Below are 11,668 nucleotides of genomic sequence, written 5' to 3'. Positions count from 1 at the left end.
GGTTCGTAAACTCCCTAACGGTCTTGGCTCAAACTTGAGTAAAACATACGACACCTACGATGACATGAGAGTAACAGCTGAGCGCTCACTGGCTAAACCCAGGGGCCTCGGAGCTTATAGGGGACCCAGAGCAGTGTCCAGAGGAAAAGACAAGCATTCAGATATGTCGAAAAGGGCTAAAAAGGCCCAAGGCCTCAAACGTTGGAAGGCCACTTGGGGTTCCTAAACCATGGGCATCAGGCCTAAGTCGATACAAATCGTCAATAGAGAGATTTCGATTTGCGACAACCCACTGTAGGACATGGCGTCAGGTTAATTTATTGTGCTCATGCGTTTGATTTTTGTCGTCGGAACCAATTTCGTCGGTGAGGCCCATGCGCATTTCAATTTTTTCGCGTACAAAATCGAACTCGAATTTACTGGACATCGACGAGTTTGGACAAATGACGTAATGCGATTACATGAGGTCGTCCCAAAACGAACCCCCTAATTACTGGGCACTACGGATCAGCGTGCGCGTGCAACAATTGATAGCGTGCTTGTTCTGGCGTAATACTTTCTGTTTTAATAATCAAGAATGAAATAATAACATGGCTTACTTAGGTAACATTTTCCTTTTGTCAAATAATTAGACTACTTATTGTTCAAACGTAAATATCACGCATGCGCCCCACCAATATATCAGGCAATAAGACAATATGCTATGAACACATAAGAAAAAAGTGCGAATATAAAACATACATTGCAACATATCAGGTGTTAGTCTAAATTGCAGCTAGAAATAAACTAATTATATAATGGACAAAATGTCATATTAAATAAATGGAATGAGTATCATTCGAATAACTAGAAATCCGATAATTAGTCGGTTGGTTCAGTGCGTTCGAACGCATCATTAAAACTCCGTTGGTTTTTTGTCTGTTCATTGCTTGTTAGCTGGTTGTTTGGCGCCACGAGCCGAACAAGTTTGTTATGTAATTAGGCATCCATTGCACATAAGTTGCGTACGTAACAAACGACGTTCAAACTCGTTAAACAACCGTAATATGGAGAAGGTTCACACCCTTACATTATAACTACATCACATTAACACGAATTGTATTTGATTACAATTACCATTGGACATTAAAACGGGCACGCTTCATTGCTGATACTTGGACTGGCTCTTTAGAGGTGTCGTTTGTGGTTAGATCACAGATTGCGTATGTTTTGGGGGGTCCCGGGAAAAGCTTGTCCAGATTTGCTTTGATTATTTTAATACCATTATTATATTATGTCTAGAAGAAAGTGAAATTAAAAAAAACACACACAAATTAGCAGAAGATATTCAGGAAAACTTAGTCTCATAAATCTGAGTGATGGAAGGTGACAAAAGTCATAATCTTTCATCAGCGGTTGCGTCTAGTCTGTTTGTCCCTTAGATTGTTTCATAAAGTTTGACTAAAGCTCTGTCTACACTATCAAACTTTAAATATGGTAGTGATATGCCTAACTATGGCAGTGATATGACATCATCATGTCCACATATGGGCACATAACATTTTTTTTTTGCCACATAAAATTTGATAATGTAGACAGAGCTTAAAACACAGAAAATTCAAAAGCAGAACATCAAATAGATCACCTAGATATTAAATTCTACACAGAACTTGAAACAGAAAGTCTAAAATAAATAAAATGCAGAACAGAACCTCGTTTTTCAAGAGTTGATAAAAAATTATTAACTAGAAAATAAGCGTATCAATTCCAGAAATTCTACAATATATTAAATTGGATCTATGACGCACTTATATATTAAATTAGTCTTTTCATTTAAAGTTTGTTTTCCATTATTGAAGTCAATGAATGCACTACATTCTATTACTCTTATCTAATTGTTTAAAGTAAAACATTGAACTAACGTAATTAACTTCTATTATATTGACTTACATTTTGATACTATACGCAAACAGTTCAAATAAAGAAAAAAGAACAAAAACCTACAAACGATAGAGTAGGCTGAAAACAAAATAAAAAATTTGCACTACAATAGAAAAAAACACGAACAAATTTAGAAATCATTCGACAAATATTATGTTTTTAAGAACACAATTGCGGCCAAATGTGGTATAGGCCTAACTAGATAATGTTAGAAAATAAAGCAATGTAAAGCTCTGTCTACACTATCAAAGTTAATGTGACAAAAAAAATTTGATATGCCCATATATGGACATGATGACGTCATACCACTACCAAACCAATTTGATAGTGTAGACAGGGCTTAAGAATAATAAAATATTTAAAAAATGGTATAGCTCTCATACATGTAAAATACCAATTGGACAGTTCAAATAGTAAAGATAAACAAAGAAACACAAACACAAATGGATTAATATATTAATATTAAATCAGGGAAGAGTGAAATTCAATCTTCGATTTATTCTTGTAATACAGTATACAGATACAGATAGCTGAAATTATTTGTCTGCCGTAATAGTAGAAATATACAAACAAATATAATTTAAATATAATTTTAATATTTCTTTGTCATTAAACTGTTAGTTAAACAAATCTGTGCAGTATCACGTACAGCTATAACCTGAGGCTGTGCGATCATTTTTATGATTAAATCGATAATGGGAAAATAAATCGACATTATCAAGTTATCAGAAACAATAAGTATTCGTCAAATAATAATTGTTAATTTGCTGGATACTGCAATTGCAACGCTTACAACCGAATTATATCCTGTCGGCGTTCGATTGTGGTTTCGAAACGCGTTAAGCTGCCGGCTTGTAAAATTTCCATGGCAGGTTACATCGTCTGCTAAATCATCTGACACTTGTATTTTCGCGCCTTTTTATCAGCGCCCGCCGCTTACGTACTTTTAGCCTACGTTTGGTGTTTCTCCTGTAGGAAGTGCCTCTGGGGTTTCTTCTCACACTAGTCGACCATTTTATCGTATTAAAATGATCATCTACTTCGCTAAACTCATCATAACTCTTGCAATGAAATTTACTTGGGCAATTATGCAGTTATAAAATGTGTTTCATTTTGTACTGGTCTTCTCTAGCTAATGGTGTTCAAAGCTCCGTAACGCGAGTACGTCGCCTTGCCGATTCTCTTTCTTATGCAAACATAAAAAACAAATCTGTTCATAAGACGACTTAAACAAATTACTTATAGACCGAAGCTAACGAGGAATTAAGTTAACGCAACGGATTGTACTTACACAAAGATGTGCAAATTGTTTGAATGCAAAAAAGAAAACATATTTTGCACCTTTCTCAGTTATGTTCTGTGAAATATAAATTACCCTACTGTAAAATTCATTGCTTTTGGGCAATAATTTCATAACAATAACAAAAAAAGTTATGAGCAGAATGATTTAATAGTTGTTGTGAACGATTGAACGGGAACCTAGACGCCCAACTCCTTAGGGAATAAAAGAGGGCGTTAAAACAAACAAAAGACAAATGACATTGATTAAGCACGAACAATAATTGTCCAATTGGTGGTAGTCTGCAAGAAAAAACAGCGCGAGCAAATCCATGCGCGTAAATCCTCGAACTCGCCCTACATTACCGACGTATTATTATTACTCTGGCCAATCAGAGCCCTCTAATTATGAAGACAAAACCGCGCACAACAGAAAATAACTTTGTAAAATATAATCTCGTTATGTATGCCTAATCGACCTATTTCTAAATAAAAAGTGTATCCGAAGCTTGGTTATTTCATTTCGATTTGGAATGCAAAGATATTATAAAATGATATACAATACCGTTATTCATTTTCGATTTGTAAGAGAATAGCACGAAGAAAATAATTGTTTTCTTGATTTGCGCGTGCGCATTTACAACCACAATCAGACTTATGCTTTGGTATTTCAATTCCACACTAGGAGCATTACGAATATGTTCTGAAACTGTCATTATATACGTTTATAGAGATTAAATTTCTTCCCTAGTGCAATTTTTCTCTACTTTGCCCTCGCCTATTTTTAAAAAGTTGTCGATGTCCATGTTTTATTCTGTATTTTGTTGACATCTTTCTTTTTAATTTACAATTATTTCGACCTTGATCTAACAGCAATGTAAATCAAAATTGTAATGGAAAATTGTAAATATATCTTTGAAGTTGTTCGTGTGCGTGGTAATGAACATTGTAGTTTAAAGCTACGTTCACATTGAGCCCCGTTCACACTGAACCTCGTTCACACTGAGCCCCGTTCACACTTAGTCACGTTCACACGGAGTCCGGATTGTGGAAAATGAGTAGTTTAAGAATATAACCATTCACTCACCTTTACTCAGCATTTACTTTCTGTTGTCATATAAGACCCTTTAAAAAATAAAATCATTAAATAACGATTAATACAAGGTGAGGAACTCATTTTGGATTCCGTACAAAACATACGTGTAGCTCGGAGTTTTCTCCCGTTACTGGACTAATCCGAGCTCAGTGTGAACGTTGGCTGAATAACGCATGTATAGGTTTGTATATAATACATTGTGTATTTATACACGCTAAGAACACTGACTGAAATTTAGGAACTAAAATAATAGGCATAAGAAGAAAATGTAGAAACTCCAATATTGTTCGTTAGGCTCTATCAAACTAATTTGACAAATATGGTAGTGATATGCACAAATATGTTAGTGATATTACATCATCAATCCATATAAGGGCACATCACATTTTCACATAAACTTTCATAGTGTAAACTGAGCTTTAGACATGTAAAAAAACGACTTTGAGCCAGACGGACACAATATGTACTTCTTTCGGACAAGTTATTGTTTTTTTTTTATCATGTTAGGTTTATTGTATGTAGTTGTTCAATGTCTTATTAATTAATCTGGTCACCATGTCTCATAACGATGACGAATTTATGAATTACTGATAATCAATAAAAAACGATATCCAATCGTTTTATATTGATTATCTTCATATATATATACATATCCATGACGTAAATAGAACCATTTTAGAAAAGGTTTTAATAGAAACAGTTTTCTGCGACACAAGTGCATAATTTAAAACAAAAGGAAGACCACCATAACACTTATCAATTCACCATAAAATTATTTTAATGTAAAATCTCCATTAAGAAGTACACCAAATGTCTGTCGAGGTGTCTTACAAATTAGCGCCAAAGTCAACCCATATTATGTATACGCCAGTTTGGCCAATAATCCGACATCATATCATAGATGTACATATAATAACATAACAGCATATTAAGCTGGTGTACTGCCGACAATGTGTCTATATATTCCATAAGTGTTAAAATACAAATATCGTAATAATTACTGATTTTTCAATCCTTATTGATGACGGCAAATCAAGTAATTTGTTCATAATGCAAAATAATAACTGTAAAAACTGCTATACAAAAATAATGACTTGTTTGCTCTCATCTGCTTTAGATTAAACAAGTCTATTCTATCATAACATGTTCCAATGAATAAAATATCGATTCTAAAATAGATATATATTCCTTTTTTTTTTCAAAAACTATCGTAACACAGTATTACTTTTGTCTGTGGTATATGTATACATTATAAAGTAAATTTAAATTCTGTAAAATGTGATATGAGAAAACATGAGTAAATGAAAATATATGAATAAACGGATATGCCATTAATATTCTCTTTCATATATAAACGAATAACTATTAATATGGAAATTATACATTTATTTTATTTATACTCTACATTTATTTTATTTGTACATTTATTTATATTATATTTAACCTACAATAAATATGAGAAAAACGAAACCTTACGATGCATAAGCAGTTAATGATAAATTAAAAAATTCCAGTCGACTATGTTATCTTTAGATTACAGTCCATCATCTTTATAGTAAAATACCTTTTATCCCGTCCAATGTTTGGTCAAATTGAAAAACTAGTGTAAAAATGGCCAACAACAAAACAAATGCTTAAATTGTTTTTATTTTCAGTGGACAAGTATCTTTAAATGAAATATGTCAGCAAAAAAGAAGTCATGTTGACGAAACTATAGGACCTAATATAAATAAATAATTTTAAAAGTGTTATCTGTATAATTAGGGCTAAATGTCTTTCCTAGGCTCTACAAAAAATTCGTTTCTTTCTATCTCGCCTCGCGACACGGATTTGTTTTACAACGCAAATGTAATATAGAAATTGGCAATATGTATATAATTTATCATTATATTATTATATTAATCTTACCAATATCTGGGTCATTTCACCAATTATCGTGTGTGTTTGTTGAAGTTATTATCTCTATTAGGTTTGGAGGCGCTGTCTGACTCACTCATCAAGGTTGATCAAAGCATGTAGAAATACTATATATGGATATCTTGCTATTATTTCAGCACATATTCATCAGAAAGACAACTTTATACTAATTACATAATGAAAGTCAGGCTATATATTATCTCATTTACAGGGTACTGGGTATATTGACAAATTTCTGGCAACATAAAACTGGAACCGGAGGCGAGACGTTTTAGAAAAACTAACAAATTATAGGCTAAGCAAGATTACAGCAATTCGTGTTTATTTAACAAACTAACAGAAAGACAAATACCATACAAAGTTTAATAAGCCCGACAATATACTCACAGTACAGAATTTGCATTCTGAATTGAATTTGTAAAAACATTATATAAATTAAATCTGGAAAACAAATCTATCTCAACTAAAATAACACAACATAGACCTAAGTAATGTTTAGACCGTAATGAAATTAAATGTATAGCTTCTCACTATTACCTGTTAATTAACCTGAAGACTAGTCGAGAATAATATTCATTTTGAAAACTAATCTAGATGATGTGAAAATGAATACAGAAATAATTTAATTACGAATTAAATATGGTTCCCCACTATTACCAGAAAATAAAAGCAGTTAAAAGTACCCGATAATACAATTTATCTGGAAAACCAATCTATCAAAGACAAGTGATGAGATAAAAACAAATAAAGAACCGATTATGTTTTCTGTATTTTATATTTTTTCATTAATGGAGATTAGCGAAGGTCGAAGAATTCATGCAAATAAAAATGTTTGGTTTACTCGTTAAAGAGTACAATTTTATTAAGCGCTTTATCATGGTTGAATCAAGGCTTTCTATATATTTGTATTCCATTGGATATTTTGTATCGGTTCATTACCGACGAAACGATGACTTTTCCATCGATTCTTCACATCGGCAATTGGATAAAAACGAAATATTATAACCAGTATTGCGCCAGCTATCAGGAGATGTGTATTTAACTGTTATGTTATCAGCTTTGACATTAAAACATGCTCAATGGTACGAAGATACGCTACAACTTGATGATGCACGCGTTCAAATTATGATAGCGTTACGTGTGCAACAGTTTTACTTGTAAAGCTTGGTTCCCACTAGAACGTAACGCAAGGACGTAAACGCAACGCAAGCGTTTTAACCAATGAAAGCGAAGTTATAGACAGTTAGCGAATAAGCCATCGCTTGTGATTGGTCAATTCACTTGCGTTGCGTTACGTCCTTGCGTTGCGTCGCTAGTGGGAACCACGCTTAAAGAATAATATTCGAAGAAGGGAAAAACAAAGCTGCGGATCTTGTGTATTTTTTAAACATAAATTTAGTATATGTGAACATCATTATAATATAATATCATAATTATTATATAACAATATATTAATATAGGTCAATTTTCTTTATTATTTATTCATAAAAATATTATAAACGACTGACTTATACTTGAAAATGAAAATAAAAGCTGGTATGTTCGTTCGTTCGTATATAGAGATATGATGTTATTATTCAGACAGATTAAAAGAAGTATACTTTTGCTATGGGCATTTACAAACGTTACATCACACAGTCACAGAAACTAAAAGCTTATCAAGTGCTGTAATTGACGAGGAATTAAATTTAGGTTTACATGCATGAAATACACGAAGAAAGGCCGTACATAAAAAAGACAAAGGGTAGTGGTGAATATTAATTAAAGGCATGCATTATCTATTGTGTTTTCTATATTAGCAGTAACCATTACATCGCATTGCATCATAAACTTTAATACGCATAGTCATAAATAATTTTGTTTTATTTATTTAGTGCATAACATGGATTAAAAATAAACTGCCAAATTTAAGATAATATGAAATACGAAAAATGGAACAGTAGGCAACAGTCTAGGCAAGGGTATTTGGCATGAGGGTAATATGATATGAACTGCAATGTTATGCACCGGAGGGTGGTGTACCGCGATTTTTTTTCACTCATATTTTTGCTTTTTCACTCCCTTTTTATTAATTATATATATTCATAATTTATCTATTTGAGGTAAGCAAGGCCTATAGAACTGTGACTTGTTTCTCTCCGTATACACATATATCTATTCCAGCATAAGCTTAAGCCGATTTTCCACTAGGCGAATTTGTTCGCGCGAATCGAACGCGCCAGCTTGTACGCATGTGTATTCATGTTTACGTCTTCCAAATCCTTCTCTACGCATGCGTATTAGCTGACGCCTTCGATTCGCGCGAACAAATTCGCCTAGTGGAAAATCGGCTTTAGGCCTAGCACCGGCTCATCCAGTTTAAAATTTGAAATACTCTCATTTATTTGTATTAATAAATATGTATACTTTAAAAATGATTAGTGAGGTACCCTGGACTGGTACGATGGATATAATCGTTTGGAATAATAACAAAGAAACAAATAACACATCTATCAATATGAACTATTTGGGAAAAAACTCTCTGAAAACTGGAATAACGATTCATTATTAATATCGCGATAGATTTAATAGATTTTGGAGACAATGAAAAGAAAGGTTGTATACGCTTTAACCATACACGCGCAACCTGTTAACTTTTAATAGAGTGTGCATGGATCGAATAGCTTGAATCTCTTGGTAAAGTACACAAATTAGCATCATTAAGTACAAGCAAATAGTCTTAATTAAAGATCAGTTAATTAAAGTAAAGGTGTCTGTCTTCAAGATGAGTGATTAGTTCTTTTTTTTTTAGATTACAATTCAAAAAAATATATTACTAAAGTAATTTACAAACTATTACTATATTGTTTAAATTCATTTGCCACAACAGTGTATTAAACTCTATAGTTCCTTCACACTACTTTAAAACATCGGTATCATTTAACGAGTTATTTTTGTTGTTGTATATAAATAACATTGTTAGATATTGACAGCAACATTTATAGTCAGCTTTGTGTTACACACTGTTTTTTTCTAAATAAAAATAAAGTAAAGTTGAGAATGTCTTAATGACGAATACCGACCTAGAATTCTGAACTTTATTCGCTATTCAATTCTCATGTAGACAAACATTTGTCTAATACTGATTCTCCAATGTTGACACATGCATATAAACTACTATTGTGTTTAGTAACAATAAAACAGAAAATTTATGATGAATAAAACAACATTTGTTGCTCTTGGAAACTCTAGTTTTGGTAAATATTAAAAAGACATTTTATATGAATCATGTTGTTGTTATACAAGAAAGTGTTATTCTTCTTAAGCTACACTATCAAACAAAATAAATGTGATGTGCCCATATATGGACATCATGATGTCATATCACTACCTTATTTAAGCATATCATTACCGTATTTGGGCAAGTTTGATAGTAGAGCTTTACACATGGATAAAGTACATTTCTCCACATACCGATGTGGCACTGTTAGAAATAGATGTCAATCTATTGATTAATTGATTGATTGATTGGTTGATTGGCATATAAATAATATTTAATCATTACAAACGACACCAATAACTTATATATTAGTCTATGCATTTTCCTCATATTAATATTAATTTACCAAAACATATTTGTCGTCAATTTAGTTATTATAGAAATATAACCTTATAATGTGGCATGTGTACTTTCTTGTTATTAATTTAGATATAATGTAATAGATTGGATAAAAAAACCAATATACAAAATGCGAAGGAAGCAATAAGATACGCCAAGTACAAATTATAAACACGAACATGATACATTTCACATATAACAGTTCCGGCGAAATAAATTTCGGCTGTTGTGGAGTGGGCTTTCGTTAAGAGTTTTTCATTAAATATCATTTGTATTAAGATATCAATTTAACAACACAAAAGAGATGACAGGGCAGCCTTGGGTTTTAGCTGGATTAATGGTGTAATATGATTGAGAGTTTTATTAAATAATATCGACATTATTGGATTGTGGAAATACTTACACTGTTTGCTACTTATAAATGAATTTTAATCAGAAGCGTTTTATAATAAACCAAGGGGGAAAAAAGTATATACACGCGCTAATATAAATGTTTGCAATGAATATGTTTTTGAAATGTACAAAAAAGTAAGAAGACTAAGCAACCGATTTCGAAAGATAACTTTTCAGAAATAGAAATAGTATTATAAGTACGTCAGGGATGAAGAGCATCACACTGACGCGCGCGTTCAAGCTTTGATGTACGCTTTCGTACGCGCGTATTGTAACTGACAATTGAGATATTAATGTGTCTATTACTATTATACAGATATATTTTTTTCTGTATCAGAAGAAGACAAACAAAAGGGAATATTGGGAGTATAAAATTATACTGAATTTGAACAAAGAGAAAAACTCGATTAGGCTTTATAGTTGTGATTAATTTTTTTGGAAAATGGATTATGAACGAAATAAAAAATGAGTTTAGTAATAAAACACTTTCTCATTGAATTTCATAGCCAAATATAGTAACTATAATTACACAAAAAAAGGAATTAATTACATTTGCTCACTTAGTGAAGAAGTTTAAGAATACTGACGTGTTACGCTGCTGAAAATAATCTATCACTAGACAAATTATACAAAAGTTCTTTTTAATTCCAATTGGTAAATATATGACCTCTTTCAACTCTAAAATATAATAGAGACTATACACTGTACATTTTTACATGTTTTGAGAAGCCGTAATATTTATGATTATGTATTTGTTTTATTATAATCATAAAATTATCGGTAATTATCATTTTTATACCAACTTTATGAAAGCAGAAAACTCTTTCCTGATGTAAGATCGAGTTAAATCGTTGAGATAAACTTACGCAGAGAAAACAAACATATCCATGATTAGATCTATCATAGTTGGCTTGATCTATCAAAATTAGCAACGAGTCAATTTCATTTCATTAAATTCTTATTTCTTTTAAGTTTGTGATTTTGAAACGTGATTATTTGACTGTGATTATTAACGCCATGTTAGTCTTTTAAGCCAGAAACGTCTATTACGAACCAACCATTCACTGATGTGTTTATTACAGCTATACTCCAACGACGCGGAATTCTGAAATTGTAAGGAAACTTTCCACGGAATTAACTCCGACATTTGTTCTGTCCAAACAAATCAACTGAGAGAAACATATCAATCACAATTTCTCGTGTTTCTTTTTTACGGTCAGATTAAGGTAATCAATTTATATGTGGGTTTGAATCGGTTGTGTTGACATGTTTATATAAGCTGAGGTGAGGTAGTGAGCCATTAACTATTTCATTGAGTTTTACCACTATACTGACACAAATCCTGTAAGGAAAAGGGTTAGAAGATGTATTGTGTTCGAAGAACACTGTACACGGAATTTATTTTGCATTTTCAATTATCGTAGTTCAGTTAATCCTCTAAGAATAGAAGCAGAAACGTAAACATT

This window comes from Antedon mediterranea, chromosome 1, assembly GCF_964355755.1.
Source record: "Antedon mediterranea chromosome 1, ecAntMedi1.1, whole genome shotgun sequence".
NCBI lineage: Eukaryota > Metazoa > Echinodermata > Crinoidea > Comatulida > Antedonidae > Antedon > Antedon mediterranea.
Note: the sequence above shows the minus strand (reverse complement) of the source record.